Source organism: Microcaecilia unicolor, chromosome 5, assembly GCF_901765095.1.
Source record: "Microcaecilia unicolor chromosome 5, aMicUni1.1, whole genome shotgun sequence".
NCBI classification, from domain to species: Eukaryota; Metazoa; Chordata; class Amphibia; order Gymnophiona; family Siphonopidae; genus Microcaecilia; species Microcaecilia unicolor.
Genome location: NC_044035.1, coordinates 263,517,767 through 263,535,051, shown reverse-complemented (window position 1 = coordinate 263,535,051; position 17,285 = coordinate 263,517,767).

The window sequence follows — 17,285 nt, the reverse complement described above, 5'->3', positions numbered from 1 at the left end:
CAGACCACTTTCTCCCTCTTGGTACAAATGCTGGTCTTACCATATATTGATTATTGTAATATTCTCTTCCTTTTCATCAAATCACACTACCTAAAGAAACTTCAAATAGCTCAAAACACTGCGGCAAGACTCATTTTCAGACTTAACAGACACAACAGTGTCTCCGCTTACCTTGCCAAATTATACTGGCTCCCAGTTGCTGACAGAATTAGGTTCAAAGCTGCCTGCACCATCTTTAAGGTCCTTCATGGCATCACATTCAACCTCCTGATTAGCATTTCATCACTGCATCTAGCCAATTCTAAGCATCTGAGAGAGCAACCATTCCTAACCTCTCTGTTATTCAAGGGCTTCAGATTCCACAAGATCTTCAACTCAAGTTTCTGTGTAGCTGGTACCGCACTCTGGAACCTACTTCCAACTGACATTAAAACAGACATCTACCTCACCTTTAGGAGGAAGCTGAAAACATTTTTTTCCCAAAACTTCCTCCCTTATCACCCCCCCCCCCCACAACACCATCTATGAATCCTCACACCAATCACCTATCCCTACCTACCTTACCTGTTCCCTCTGTTATCACTTCTCCCCACGTCTTTCTGATCCTAAAGTCTGATTCTAAATGGGTTCTCCCACCTGTTTGTAAACCGCACCAAACCCTTTTGGGGATTTTTAGCAGTATATAAGACCAACTTTGAAATGAATTGAATTCTACTCTATAGTATTATTTGCATGGTAAGTCACATCATCTCGTTATAATGGTTATTGTTTATATTATTAATGATAGTTCTTATTTTATACAGTTAAGTATTCTTTACATCGTATTTTTGTATTTGTCAAAATGCATTAAAATTATGTAAACTTGAAAAAATAGTATATATTTCCATCTTTGTTGTAACAAACTAACAAAGATAAAAAATCTGTCTATATCTTACGATAGAGCGTTACCTCTCTACATTCATATGTTTTCGCAATCAAGCCAAAAGACCCAGAAGGTGAGGATAAGTAATTAAACATAGCAGCTGAGGGTGTGCTCCAGAGCTGGTGTACACAGTAATAGAAATCACCAAAGTTATGTGACATTAGGTTTTATAATTTTCAGATTTAAGTGAGTAATGCCTGCTAGATTTCTCAAAATACCAACTCTTCCATTTTGGAGGCATTTGATTGTATTGCTAGATCGCCTTCTGTTTGGTGCCTGATATATTTTTGTTGATTTTACTGTCATGTTTTCACATTAAAAGGTATGCACTATAAGTTCTGTTTTTCATTTTTAGGTGTAGCCACCCTCTGGGGCCCTCCCTACTGTTTCTGTCCCAGTTCTGTGAGTGCAGTGTATGCTTAGCACTAGAGTGACATGAGGGCAGTTTGTCTCCATCCCCATGGGCTCTATCCTCATCTGCCCAAAACCTCGAACACTTATGATTTTATATTTAAATCTTTTTATTAAAGTATAAATAGGAACAATATTCTGCACAAATAGAAAACAATAAGAATGAGAAACTGACCCCCCCCCCCCCCCCCCCCCCCCCCCCCCGCCACCACATAGCCTAGTGGTTATTGCAGTGGACTTTGATCCTGGGGAACTGGGTTCAATTCCCATGGCAGCTCCTTGTGACTCTGGGCAAGTCACTTAACCCTCCATTTCCCCAGGTACAAATAAGTACCTGCATATTGTATAGCATAGAGGCCATGAAAAGGTGCAAACCATACATATTTCTAGTTTTTATTTTAATATAGCTATTTTGCTTTTCTTGAACTGGGAGCAGACTTAAGATTTGCAAAACAGCTGTAAATGAGTTTTTTCTGAAAACTACCCTTCTAAGGTATGGTTTGACATTTGGCTTATGCTAACTTGTGATACATTGCTGGTCAGCAACTAAGATTCAATCCAATTTGACCTTGGGACGTCCATTCCAAATTCCTCAGCCACAGAAAGTACTGACTACGGATGCATCCCTCCTGGGGTGGGGAGCTCATGTAGATGGGCTTCACACTCAGGAGCCTGGTCCTTTCAGGAAAAAGGTCTTCAGATCAATCTCCTGGAATTGCGAGCGATCTGGAATGCTGTAAATACTTTCAGAGACCGGCTGTCCGACCAAATCATATTGATTCAGACAGACAATCAGGTTGCCATGTATTATACCAACAAGCAGGGGGGGCACCGGATCTCGCCTTCTGTGTCAGGATGCCATCCAGATGTGGCTTGGGCATGTCATCATTGCATGTTTCTACAACCACTTATCTGACAGGCGTAAACAACAGTCTGGCCGACAGGTTGAGCAGGATCATGCAACCTCACGAGTGGTCACTGAAAATGGACGTTGTCCGCAAGATCTTCCGAGCATGGGGCTCCCCCCAGTAGATCTTTTTGCCACTCAGATCAATCACAAGGTCCCTCAGTTCTGTTCCAGGCTTCAGGCTCATGACAGACTAGTGTCGGATGCCTTTCTCCTTCATTGGGGAACAGGTCTTCTGTATGCGTATCCTGCCATACCTCTTGTAGGGAATACTTTGCTGAAACTCAGGGCCATGGAACCATGATTCTGATTGCTCCCTTCTGGCCGCGTCAGATTTCGTTACCTCTTCTTCTGGAGTTGTCCTCCAAGGAACCGTGGAGATTGGAGTGTTTTCCAACCCTCATCACTCAGAACGAGGGGTTGCTTCTGCATCCCAACCTCCAGTCTCTGGCTCTCACAGCCTGGATGTTGAGAGCTTAGAATTCGCCTCCTTGGGTCTTTCAGAGGGTGTCTCCCGAGTCTTGCTTCCTTCCAGGAAAGATTCCACGAAGAGGTTTTACTATTTCAAATGGAGGAGGATTGCCGTCTGGTGTGACAGCAAGGCCCTAGATCCTGTTTCTTGTCCTACACAGACCCTGCTTGAATACCTTCTACACTTATCAGAGTCTGGTCTCAAAAACCAACTTCGTAGAGTTCACCTTAGTGCGATTAGTGCTTATCCCCGTGTAGAGGGTAAGCCTATCTCTGGGCAGCCTTTAGTTGTTCGCTTCATGAAAGGTTTGCTTGTTGTCAAAGCACCTATCAACCTCCACCAGTGTCATGGGATCTCAACATCATTCTCAACCCAGCTGATGAAAGCTCCTTTTGAGCCACTGAATTCCTGCCATCTGAAGTATTGACCTGGAAGGTCAGTTTCTTGGTGGCTGTTACTTCAGCTCATAGGGTCAGTGAGCTTCAGGCCTGTGGTCCATGCACCTTATATCAAGTTTCATCACAACAGAGCAGTCCTCCACACGCACCCTAGTTCCTGGCAAAAGTGGTGTCGGAGTTCCATTGAACCAGTCAATTATCTTGCCAACATTCTTTCCCAGTCCTCATACCCGCCCTGGCGAAAGCAGTTTGCATACCTTGGACTGCAAGAGAGCATTGGCCTTTTATGTGGAGCGGACAAGCCTTCAGACAGTCCGCTAGTTGTTTGTTTCTTTCAATCCCAAAGGAGGGGAGTCGCCATCGGAAAACGCACAATCTCCAATTGGCTAGCAGATTGCATTTTCCTTATGCCCAAGCTGGGCTGTCTTTAGAGGCCATGTCACGGCTCATAATGTTAGAGCCATGGCTGCGTCAGTGGCTCACTTAAAGTCAGCCTCCATTGAGGAGATTTGCAAGGCTGCAACATGGTCGTCAGTCCACACATTCACAACTCACTACTGCCTTCAGGAGGATACCCGACACGACAGTCGGTTTGGGCAGTCAGGCTGCAGATCTGTTCGGGGTTTAGAATCCAACTCCACCCCCCTAGACCATTTTTGTTCTGTTCCAGTCTGCACTTTCAGTTAGTTGTTTATGGTTTCAGGTCAATCTATGTTATGTCCTCGCCTTTGCGAGGCCCAATTGACCAATGTTCATTGTTTTGAGTGAACCTGGTTGCTAGGGATACCCCACACGTGAGAACAAGCAGCCTGCTTGTCCTCAGAGAAAGCGAAGTTACTTACCTGTAGCAGGTATTCTCCGAGGACAGCAGGCTGATTGTTCTCACAAACCCGCCTTCCTCCCCTTTGGAGTTGTTGTTGTTTCTTTGCTTATTTTTATGCTTTTTGATTAAACTGAGGTAGCACGCTCGCCCGGCGGGCGGGAAGTTGTCCGTGCATGCGTGGTGCACACGATTCGCGCACCAGAATTCTCTGGCAAAACCTTTTATTTTGCTTGCAAAATTTCCGATTCCTGGGCCGCCGCCGCCGCCGCGGACGTCGACCCACATGTGAGAACAATCAGCCTGCTGTCCTCAGAGAATACCTGCTACTATCTTCGCTATATGGACCTTTGGCCTGACACAGGGGCTCATTTTCAAAGCACTTAGACACACATTTTGCATATCTAAGTGCTTTGAAAATGAGCACCACAGTATGACAATTCTTATGTTCTTTTTTTTTTTTTTTTTTAATTTTTTTATTTATAATTTCAGTTTTACAAGCATAAAAAACTTGTTCAAAGAAAAATTGAAATTTAGAGGTTACAAAATTCAGGAAATTCTATTTTCATCATAAATATTCCTCTAATCAATACAAGTCCACCATACGGGAGTTCAAAAATACAAATAAGTTGAAGCAAATAAACAGGCAATTAACATTTAAAGAGTGAATAGACGCATCTAGCCGTTATTATATTACTATTGAACATTATACTAGTTGGAAAACTAGTTCCAACTGTCCTTTTAGATGTTATAAAAGTCTCAAGTTGAGTAGGATCAAAAAACGCAAACTTTTCGGTTTGGTAGGTGACTAAGCATTTGCAAGGGAATTTAAGGAAAAATGTTGCCCCCAGAGTGAGCACTTCTTGTTTCTTCTGTAGAAATTTCTTCCGGCGCAGCTGTGTTTCCCTTGATACATCCGGAAAGATGCTGATCTTTAAGCCTTTAAAAAGTTTTGCTGAATTTTATAGAATAATCTTAATATCCAAGTTTTATCCGGAGATAAAACTACCGTAACTATCAAAGTAGCAGGTGTTACTTGTTCAGTGTCCGAAAGCTCTAATAGAGCTGATACATCCAAAGGTTGGGATTCTAGTTGTTGTAAGTTCCTAGATGGAATATAAAATACTTGTGCCAGAGGAGGCATGTCCTCTTCCTTTATTTGAAGAATTTCTTTAAAATATAACTTTAACATCTCTTTAGGAGCTATAGTGTTCAAATAAGGAAAATTAAGAAATCGAAGGTTGTTACTTCTGGAAAAATTTTCCATTATTTCCACTTTTCGTCTTAAATTACTTAAATCTTTCACAACTACATTTTGAACTTCCTGTAGTTGTTGAATATCTTTGGCTTGTTGTCCCACCTGTAAATTTAAATATTTTACTTTATCTTCCAACTTTTCAACATCTTGTTTAACCTTCTGCATTTGGGGTACTAAAGCTTTGCCCAAATCCATTATAAGTATCCAAAGAGATTCAAGAGTCACTTCGGGGGGGTTTGATTTGTGTTAAATCAAATGAGAAGGCTCCTACCTCCGTCAGTTGTTGTTGCAATACGTTTCCTGGTCGACTTGAGCTAAATCTCTCCTCCGTTGATATTTCGTTCAGCTCAGTTTTTTCCCGATCTTCAATCGCCCCGGCGTCCCTACTGCTACCTCTCCTTCTGGAGTTCGACTCGGAGACGCCGCCACCAAAGGAGAAAGCTCGCGAAACACAGGAGGAGGAGGAGGAGGTGTTCGAGCGTCCGGGCTCAATGAAACTTCCAGCTCAAGTGTCTCTCGCATGCCTTCAACTGCTGCGGGAGGCAGCAGCGAGCCGCCCGTCGGCGTACTAGCGGCCTGGGCCCGCTGTAGGAACGGTTCAATCGTGCCGCTTCGAATCGGGGTTCCAAGTCGCTGAGGGCCGATAGCCACGGCTTTCCCCCTTCTTTTCGGCATTATGAGGTAAGTTAGGCAAAAACCAGTTTCACCCAAGTTCAAAAGAAAAGTTCCTCAGGAGCTACAATGATGCGTCTATCCTCCTCGGCAGCCATTTTGAACTCCCGATTTGGAATTCTTATGTTCTTAAATGTTTTAATTAATAGGAAATAACTGAAAATGTTAATGAAATTTACATGTAAACAGCAAAATCACAATGTTGGAAGACTAGAGGAGTAAAGCCCTCCATGTGGCACAGTAATAAAAACAAGACTGAGATGACTTCAAAGGAATACTACACCTGCTACAAACTTACTGCTTGTTCTGAGCTCCGGATCAGCTGTTCCATTCTGGCACTCGCTTGTTCCCAATTCAATCCTGTTTGTCAATGATGAAAAACTAACCTTTTAGGAAAGAAGAGAATGTTTTCATTCTAAAGAGAGAGTTGGTAGCTCTTACCACACAGAATGATTTTTGTAGACTCAGAGCAGCAAGTTCTGTTTGTCTTCTCTAAAGTTTCTCCTGTGCAGAGAAACGTGCTTCTATAATACTTCAGCAATATTAGTTGGCTGCACTACCTGTTAGACTTGTCTTTGCATTGTCAAGTTATTGTATAATCTGATATATGGTTAAAGAGCTAAGGAGATATTGGCTTGGTGCCTTCCTGAACATATTCTCCCTTTGCAGTATTGAGCCCTTGGTAGGCTTTTGGTTTTTTTTTACTAAGCCCCGTAAGCCCTTATGTGCGCCCAATGTGCATGAATTCTGAGTTACCATCTGGCTACCATGTGGCCCGGGCAGTAAATTCATTTTTGATGCGCGTCCGATACGCGCGTCAGAAAATATTTTTATTTTCTGGCGCGTGGACGGTAAACCACCCAGTTAATGCGTCAGACCTTACCGCTAAGTCAGTGGCTGGTGGTAAGGTCTCAGACCCAAAATGGACACGCGCCAATTTTCATTTTGCTGCATATCCATTTTCGCCCCAAGAAAAGGCATTTTTTACAGATGAGCTGAAAAATAATCCTGTGCATGGCCAAAACACATGCGTACACTACCGACCATTTTTCAGGGCACCTTAGTAAAAGGACCGCTTGGTTTATTCCTTTTCATCTTGCTGTTTTCACGTAAGACCCATGAAGAAGCCATTGGCTGAAACATATTGGGCATTTGGATCCACATTGGACTTCTTTGAATGATGCTGGTTCTCTTTTTAAATGTCTGCACGTTTTAATTATATGTGATTGTTTTAAAGAATAAAAGTGGTTAATATCCGGTCAGAGTATGTTCTATATTGTTTCTTGTGGTTTTTATAATTCTTTATGTATAAGTTTACATATATGATTTATGCATATATTATTTATTGTAACACCAATTTATGGGCTTCTTTTACAAAGCCATGCTAGCGACTCTCCTGCTTGGCAAATGAGAGGAAGCCCATAGGAATTGAATGGGCTTTCTCATTTGCTGCACCGAGAATCAATACCGCGGCTTTGTAAAAGAAGCCCTATCTGCTTTGCAGGTGTTTCTCTTTTTTGCCTCTTCTGTGTTTGTTGAAACACTATTTCTATATATTATATGAGGAGTTATAGAACATATTTAAAAAAATAATTGAGCTTGCACAAAGCAACAGGTAATAACCCAATTTATTTATTTTATTTATTGCATTTGTATCCCACATTTTCCCACCATATGGCAGGTTCAATGTGGCTTACATATTGCTAAAAAGGTGGTTACAAAATTTAGATTTGTAGAAGTCTAGTACATAGAAGTACAATAAACGCTTAGGTTGATATATTAGCATATTGTGAGACGAGGTTAATATTATTGTTTTCCATTTCTGAACTTTTCATGATGTATGGCGGTTTTGGGATTAGGCACATTCTGATTTATTTATTTAGTTAGTTATTTGTTACATTTGTATCCCACATTCTAAGTTTGAAGTAACAGTGCTTAATTAGAAGAGAAATAGTGTGGCTGAAAGCTCAGGGACTGATCTAATATGCCAAGAATCTTAATGGATGGTTCAGAGAAACCTGAACCCCTGTTATAAAGATATGGATAAAGCAACATTTCTTTAATAAATTGTTCTAATAACCAGTTCTGAATTTCTTCAATAGCAAGTATAACTTTTCATTTCTTAACTTAAGACAGAATGGTATTCCACAGGCATGGTTTCCCTTTCTAGTGCATATGCTCACATCACTGAGCTAAGTTAGGATCGCTTTAGTCAAAGAGATAGCAAGATGCAGAGCTGTCAAGTATAATGCCCACATAGGATAGTATTTTCTAACAGAACTGTACAAGGCTAAGACTAAGGGGGTGGCAAACAGGGCAACTGCCCCAGAGTCATGTAGCAAGTGGCATCAGTAACATTCTTTTCCTTAGCTCCTTCCTTCATTCCCCCCTCCCCCTCAGTTCTCCACTCTCTGCATCCTCCCTGTCGCGTCCCGCGCCCATACCTGCTCTCGCCGCTGTGGGGGACGGGAGCCAGCGGCCTCCGCGGCACCGGAGGCGGCCAAGAGAGGTCCCACGGAGGAGCCGGCGCTGCCACGGACTGGCAGGGTCAGCCGGGATCGGCGGCTCCAGCGGAGGACGAACGCCGGCCTCTTGGGAAGGGGAGTTGGGAGGAGGTTCGCGCCGCCCAAAATGGCGGCGCCGGAGCCGACGTCTCCTTCGCTTCAGAGCCGGAGGGCTCTGGAGCTCCGCCTACCTCGCACCGGATTGGCGAACCCGGGGGCGATGACTCCGCCTGGATTCGGGCAGAGCCAATCCACGGGCTCTGCCGACTACCCCTGGGCCGGATTGGTGGGTTTCTTCTTCCCGGGGGCGGGATGGCGCGATATTTAACCCAGGACCAGAGACCTCCTTGCTTCCGGTTCTGTTCCCGAAGCCTGTGCAGCGGTTCCGCGTTGCAATCATTTGGAGTATCCAGAGACGGTGCTATCTTGGACCACAGATTGCTAGCTGTTTATCCAGAGACTGTGCTATCCTTGACCACAGATTGCTAGCCGTTATCCAGAGACTGTGCTATCCTTGAACCGGCCGAGTGCTAGCCGCTATCCAGAGACTGTGCCATCTTTGTCCACGGAGTGCTAGCCGCTTATCCAGTGACTGTGCTATCTTTGACCGTGGACTGCTATCCACCTGTCCTAGAGAGCTATTCCGCGCTTGATGAACTGTGTCTGCTGCCGCAACTCCCGACACTAGCCAGGTCAGCCGTCCACCCCGCGGTTCCAGCAGTCCTGCTGACCGCCTGCAGCTGGGGGCTCGAACCTCTGTGATGGCGGGTCGCACGCGGGTGAAGATTGGGGTGCACGGCTGTCCTCTGAGGTCTTTCGTGGCCTTGCGGGACCTAAGGGCTCACCAACGTGAAGACAAGACAGGAACCGGAAGCCATGAGCTCGCCTACGCAGCCTGATCTACGGGACCTGGCTAAAGTACTTCAGCAGCAGCAGGAGCAGCTGATCGCCCTGTCGGGGGCACTCCAAACGTGTGCTCATCAGCTTTCGGTCGCTCCAGGTACAGAACCAGGCCGCTGCGGTCCGGGGGCCGCAGCGGCTCCTCCCGTCCGGGAGGGTTCCGCGCGGGACCTCGGTTCCCTGAGCCTGCACGATATGATGGGGCACCCGGAGGCTGCCGGGGTTTCCTCAATCAGTGCAACTTAGCCTTCCGGATGCAACCGGAGGCATTTCATCAGACCAGATTAAAGTGGGATATGTTGTTTCCCTATGTAAGGAAAAGGCCCTGGCATGGGCATCCCCGTTATGGGAGCAGCAGGACCCCCTCATGGACGATTATGCAGAATTTCAGCGCCGTTTCCGCATGGTGTTCGACCTCCCAGGCAGGCCGTCTTCCGTGGCGTCTGAACTGCTGCGGATTCAACAGGGCGGGGGACGGTGGCCGATTATGCCATTCGTTTTCGGACCCTAGCAACTGAACTGCGTTGGAATCAGGAGTCCCTGGCGGCAATCTTTCTGGAGGGATTGCAAGAGCGAATCAAGGACGAGTTGGCAGGACGGGAGGTTCCGGGACAGCTGGACGCCCTGATTTCGCTCTGTATTCGAGTGGATACCCGGTTCCAAGAGAGAGCTAGAGCCCGGGCAGAACGGCAGAGGTGGTCGAGGGGTGCTTCCCGGACGGGCAAGGGACCGTCCCCCTGCCGTGGTACCCGGGATCCTAAAGAGAATTGTGATGAACCGATGGTGATCGGCCGTCACGATTGGCCCCCTCGGACAGGAGAGAACGCTTGCGGGGCGGACTGTGCCTATATTGTGGGGAGGCCGGGCATTTTGTCCGTTTTTGCCCCGCACGAGCGGGAAACGCTTCCCCCAAGGCGCCCTGAGTGGAGGGTTCTTGGGGCACTCCGCTCCCCTACCGGATCCACTGGTAACCCCTGCCAGTAACACTGCGATGGCACGAGACTATGATCCAGACCCGGGCCCTCGTGGACTCCAGGTCGGGGGGAACTTCATTTGCCACGAACTTCTGCAACAGATGGTTGGCCTATGCTTCCCCATCGACCGGCGCTGCAAGTAACATCCATTCAAGGGACTACCTTACCGCAGCCGATCACGGAGATAACCCCTTTTTGGAACTTCAGGTAGGGGAGGATCACCGGGAGGAGGTTCAATTTCTGGTATTATCTCGGACCATTCATCCGGTGGTGCTGGGATTGCCTTGGCTACGGCGCCATACCCCTGTTATTGACTGGACCGGGGGAAGATCCGGTCTTGGAGTAACGCCTGTCTGGAAACCTGTTTGAAGGGCCGGAACTTCAGTTGTCCCGCGATGGCAGTTGCCCCCGGGACGGCGCTGGCGTGGTCCGGCCACACTGCCGGTGGAATATCGGACTTTGCGGATGTATTTAGTCCCGTGGAAGCGGAGGTCCTACCGCCTCATCGATCCTTTGATTGTGCGATTAGGTTGATGGCGGATACCATGCCACCCCGGGGCCGTCTTTATACCTTGTCCCGGGAAGAATCCAAGGTGATGCAAGGCTATAATCCGGGAGAATCTTCAGAAGGGGTTCATCCGCCCCTCTACGTCCCCTGCCGGGGCCGGGTTCTTTTTTGTGACCAAGAAGGATGGCTCCTTGAGGCCCTGTATTGATTATCGGGGGTTAAATGCCATCATGGTGAAGGATCGATTCCCTTTACCTCTCATTCCAGAACTCTTTGACCGGTTGCAGGGAGCCCAGATCTTCACCAAATTGGACCTGCGGGGGGCCTACAACTTGGTCCGTGTCCGGGAGGGGGATGAGTGGAAGACCGCCTTTAATACTCATGAGGGGCATTTTGAATATCGAGTGATGCCTTTTGGCTTATGCAACGCCCCTGCAGTGTTCCAAAGATTCATCAACTTCGCGCTCGAGGATTTGTTGAACTCCACGGTGATTGTCTACCTGGATGACATCTTGATTTTCTCCCGGGATCCCGCAGAGCATGTGAGCCATGTTCGTGCCGTACTGCAGCGTTTACGGCGATACCGATTGTTTGCCAACTCAGTAAGTGCTCATTTCATCAGCGATCTCTGCCCTTTTTGGGACACATTCTGTTACCCGGGGGGTTGCGGATGGATCCTGACAAGCTCCGCGCTATCCGGGAGTGGCCTCAACCGCTGGGATTGAAAGCGCTACAACGGTTCTTGGGATTCGCGAACTACTATCGTCAGTTTGTTCCTCAGTATTCGCAGCTGACAGCACCGTTGACAGCGCTCACAAAAAAACATGCGAATGTACGGGACTGGCCACCAGAGGCGCAAGCTGCATTCCGTCAGGTAAAGGAGGCGTTCGACTCGGCCTCCATCCTGTTGGCCCCGGATCCTGAGAAACCATTTATCGTGGAGGTGGACGCGTCCGCTTTGGGCGCAGGGGCTGTCCTCTCTGAAGTCAACGCCAAGGGCCGGCGCCAACCCTGCTCCTTCTCTCGTAAATTCTCCCCAGCGGAACGCAATTATACGGTAGGGGATAGAGAACTCTTAGCATTGAAATTGGCCTTGCAAGAGTGGAGACATTTGCTGGAGGGAGCCGAGCACCGGTTTACGGTGATTACTGACCACAAGAATCTTTTGTATCTCCAAGAGGCCCAACGGCTGAATCCCCGACAGGCTCGTTGGTCATTATTCTTTGCAAGGTTTCACTTTCAACTGGTTTTTTCGGGCTGCGGCCCAGAATACCCCTGCGGACTCCCTCTCCAGAGCCTTTGAGGTTCTGGAGGAGATGGAAGAAATTCATCCTATGTTGGACCCTAACTGTCTCAGTGCGGCCGCGGGTGGGGGGGGGGGGGGGGTCGTTCCGGTGAAAGAACTGGTACCGCCCTCGGATCGGGGAAAAGTAATGCAATGGGGACATTCTTCTGTATGGGCCGGGCATTTTGGATACCAAAAGACCCTCCGCTTAATTTCAAGACAGTACCGGTGGCCTCAGATGAGGCGAGATATCCTCCAGTTCGTTACAACTTGCCCTGTCTGCGCCCAGACAAAGCCTGTAATTGGGCATCCCGTGGGAGACTTGCAACCGCTGCCTGTGCCGACAGCCCCCTGGAAGGAGTTGTCGATGGATTTCATCACCGACCTTCCCAGCTCCCGGGGGCACACTGTGATTTGGGTCGTGGCTGACCGTTTCTCCCGGATGGCCCATTTTATTCATCTGCCGGGGCTTCCATCGGCGGCATTCTTAGCCCAACACTTCATTCAACACATTTTCCGGCTTCATGGGCTGCCCACCCGAATCATCAGCGATCGTGGACCACAATTTACCTCACGCTTTTGGAGAGCCTTGTGTGCGGCCCTGGGGGTTGAGACCCACTTTTCGTCGGCCTACCATCCCAAGACCAATGGGATGGTCGAACGGATTAACCAAACCTTGAAGGGGTTTTTGCAAGCTTTCGTCAATAAGCGTCAAGATAACTGGGCCTCCTTGCTTCCATGGGCCGAGTTTGCCTACAACCACAGTGGCCACTCGGCCTCGGGGAACTCTCCCTTCTTCTTGGTATATGGACGACACCCCCGGCTTCCAGCACCATTCCCTTCTGAATCTCCTACACCCATGGTTACTCAAACCTTAACGGACCTGCAGGGGGTCTGGGAGATGGCCCGAGAACAGTTGCAGCGAACAGCCGCCAAGTACAAGTCCTTTGCTGCCCGCCACCGGCGACCCGCCCCAGTGTTACAGCCGGGGCAAAAGGTATGGCTAAGCACGAAATACCTAAGACTCCGAGTACCCTCACGGAGGTTGGGACCCCGGTACATTGGGCCATTTACAATCCAAACGCGGATTGGAGCAGTGACATACCGGTTGCGGTTACAGAGTACACTACGGGTGCATAATGCCTTCCATATTTCTGGGGTTCCCGATGGCATCCACAAAGTCAGGAGACCGTAGTTCCAGAGGAGGATCCTGATCCGGAGTATGAAGTGGAGGACATTCTAGACTCAAAGAAGCGGCGGGGGAGGCTATACTATTTGCTATCTTGGAAGCATTTTGGTCCCGAAGACAACTCCTGGGAACCCGTGACCAACGTACATGCTCCAGATTTGGTCAGAGCTTTCCACGCACGGTTCCCTCTTAAACCTAGCCCCGGGGGAGAGGGGGCATCCGGGGAGGATACTGTCGCGTCCCGCGCCCATACCTGCTCTCCCGCTGTGGGGAGCGGGAGCCAGCGGCCTCCGCAGCACCGGAGGACGGGCAGAGAGGTCCCACGGAGGAGCCGGCGCTGCCACGGGACTGGCAGGTCAGGCCGGGATCGGCGGCCAGCGAGGACGAACGCCGGCCTCTTGGGAAGGGGAGGTCGGGAGGAGGTTCGCGCCGCCCAAAATGGCGGCGCCGGAGCCGACGTCTCCTTCGCTCCAGAGCCGGAGGGCTCTGGAGCTCCGCCTACCTCGCACCGGATTGGCGAACCCGGGCGATGACTCCGCCTGGAGTTCGGGCAGAGCCAATCCAGGGGCTCTGCCGACTCCCCTGGGCCGGATTGGTGGGTTTCTTCCCGGGGGCGGGATGGCGCGATATTTAACCCAGGAACCAGAGGACCTCCTTGCTTCCGGTTCTGTTCCCGAAGCCTGTGCAGCGGTTCCGCATTGCATCATTTGGAGTATACAGAGACTGTGCTATCTTGGACCACAGATTGCTAGCCGTTATCCAGAGACTGTGCTATCCTTGACCACAGATTGCTAGCCGTTATCCAGAGACTGTGCTATCCTTGACCACAGATTGCTAGCCGTTATCCAGAGACTGTGCTATCCTTGACCGCCGAGTGCTAGCCGCTATCCAGAGACTGTGCCATCTTTGTCCACGGATTGCTAGCCGCTTATCCAGTGACTGTGCTATCTTTGACCGTGGACTGCTATCCACCTGTGTAGAGAGCTATTCCGCGCTTGACGACTGTGTCTGCTGGCCGCAACTCCCGACACTAGCCAGGTCAGGCCGTCCACCCCGCGGTTCCAGCAGTCCTGCTGACCGCCTGCAGCTGGGGGCTCAACCTCTGGTGAACGGCGGTCGCCGCGGGTGAAGATTGGGGTGCACGGCTGTCCTCTGAGGTCTTTCGGCCTTGCGGGACCTAAGGGCTCACCAACGTGAAGACAAGACACCCAGACTGAATGGGCTGCCATGATTACCCACAGTCAATGCCCCTCCAGCCATGCATCCCTGCAAGCCAGCAGCAGAAGACATGTTTATTCTAAGAGAAAAGTTGTCTTGCATGATCATTTAATAGTGGAAAAAATTATAAGTCATGATACTACTTAAAAGTATTAGTGGGCCTTTTACAAAGGCGCGCTAGCGTTTTTAGCATGCTCTAAAAATAAGTGTGAGTTAAACACTAGAAAAGCACTACCCAAAGACCTGAAACTCACAGAAAACTACCTACATATCTTTTCAAGAAGTCTTTCCCCCCTGGATCTGCCTAATCCCACACCACCATACATCACGAAAAGTTCAGAAATGGAAAACAATATTATTAACCTCTCTCACAATATGCTAAAATATCAACCTAAGCGTTTATTGTACTTCTGTATTACGTACTAGACTTCTACAAATCTAAATTTTGTAACCGCCTTCTTAGCAATATGTAAGCCACATTGAACCTGCCATACGGCGGGAAAATGTGGGATACAAATGCAATAAATAAATATTCCTATGAGCATCTCTAGCATTTAGCACATGCTAATAATTCTACTGTGCCTTGTAAAAGACCCCTTTAATACTGTAATATTGTATATGACAGCAGATAAAGCCTGTTCAGTCCATCCAGTCTGCCCAACAAGATAAACTCATATCATATGGTATGATGCGATATTACATTTGAATATTTGATCTTGATCTGTCTTTGCCACTGGCCTTGTTTCCCAATTACTGGAGTTGCCATCAAAGCTCCACTACAGCCCATCCAGATCTGTCCATAGTAGTCTGCCTAGCACTGACTTTATTACCCAGTTACCCCCTGGATTCTACATAGTGCGACTTGAGCTGCATGTGCAAATCCAGTCATATTCTGGATTTGCACATGCAACTTAATTAGCTTAACAAGCCAATCAGCACCAATAATTTAACTTAACAAGCAATTATTGGCATTAATTAGAATTTACACGCACAAATGTCTAAGTATATTCTATAAAGTGATGCATGTAAATTCTAAGATGCGGATCTGAAAAGGGGCCATGGTCAAGGGCATTCTTAGAATTTACACACTCTGTATATGCCCGTTCCATGTGTAACTTAGGCAACAGCATTTATACCAGGTTTTCATTGGCGTAATGGCCAAGCCTAAATATAGTTGCAGAATGATTTAGGCATAGTCTATTTAGGCGCAGTTTACAGAATATGTCTAGGCGTATTTTTTTTGTGCCAATTTTTTTAGGCATGATATACAGAATCTAGCCCTTAATGGGGTTACCATCTAATCACCGCTGTTTGTTTTGCTTCCATTCTTTCCATACAGTATTCCTTTGTGTTTATCCCACGCATTTTTGAATTCTAGAAGAGGTGCTGTGAGAGGACTTCCAGAAAGGGAGAAATCCTCACTGGTAAGAATTTGCTGGGAAATTGTTTTTAAACTTGGGGAAACATAGAGTTCAATAGGTAACCTCAGGGGCTTTATTTTAAGTAACTCTACTCACTTAGCAAACAGGTTTAAGGAATAGTATTTCTTAGCATGTAAAGTCTCTGTTAGTTCTATAGGTTAACATTTAAGGGAGCTATTTTAAAGTTACCATGGAGAAAAAAGCCACAGACAGATTCCCCCTTGTAGTGACATACAATCCAGAGCTGGAAAAACTGAGGAAATTCATAAGAGATCTACAACCTATACTCCAGGAGGATGAATTACTGAAAGAGATATTCCCATCCCCACCAGTACTGGCCTTCCGACAGCCACCCAACTTAAAACACAAGCTAATCAGAAGTAAACTTCCATCACAGACTGAAAAGGAACAGAAGGGCACACTTCCCTGTAATTTATCCAGTTGCAAACTATGCCAAAACATTTCACAGGACCCCACAGTCATCCACAAAGGAAAGATATTCAATATAAAGGAATCTTTCACTTGCTCATCTTCCAATGTGGTATATATCATTCAGTGTAAAAAATGTAACGAAGGATGCTATATTGGAGAAACAGGCCAGATGCTTAAGACAAGATTCAATTTACATAGACATCACATGAACAATACTGGTGCCAGTAGGGCTCCCACCCCTGTTGGTCAGCATTTTACAGGACCAGGACACTGTACCAGTGACTTCACAGTGAGAATCCTGAAAGGTAACTTTAAAACCATACAAGAACGTAAGACCTTTGAAGTCAGAATGATTGAATATTTTAACACCCAACAGAAAGGACTTAACAAGGATCTGGGGTTCCTAGCCCATTATAAACCATAAAGCTGTATTTCTCTGTTGATCACCCTCCCCTCACCTATCCACACCTATCCTGTTAGAATATCAATGATATGCTTTGATGTCCGCATGCATACCTCCTACCCACCCCCATCCTCCCACCCTGTCAGACTGTCATAGTAATGCTTTTATGTTTTCACTTATATGCATTGTCAGCTAGCACATTTGCTTATTTCCGATCTGACGAAAAAGGGCAACCTTCGAAAGCTAATCAAGAAATGAATTAAGTTATGTCCAATAAAAAAGGTATCATCTTATTTTCTTTTCCATGTTTTATTTTGTTTGATTTCTATTGATAACCTTAAGAGTGGACTAACACGGCTACCACACTCCTCTACTTAAAGTTACCATAGTATCAGCATAAAGCACAGTTAATAGGCACAGGAAGCTTCAGTTTAGACTTGAATTCCCTCCCACCCTCCTCTGACTTGCTCCTTGACCCAATTAGGAAGATACAAATTTAATTAAGACATCTCTATCAGCCAGTAATTAGCTCTTAGAAATACAGTCTACTTAGATACATAGAGGGGAACCCACTAATAATATTAAAAAATA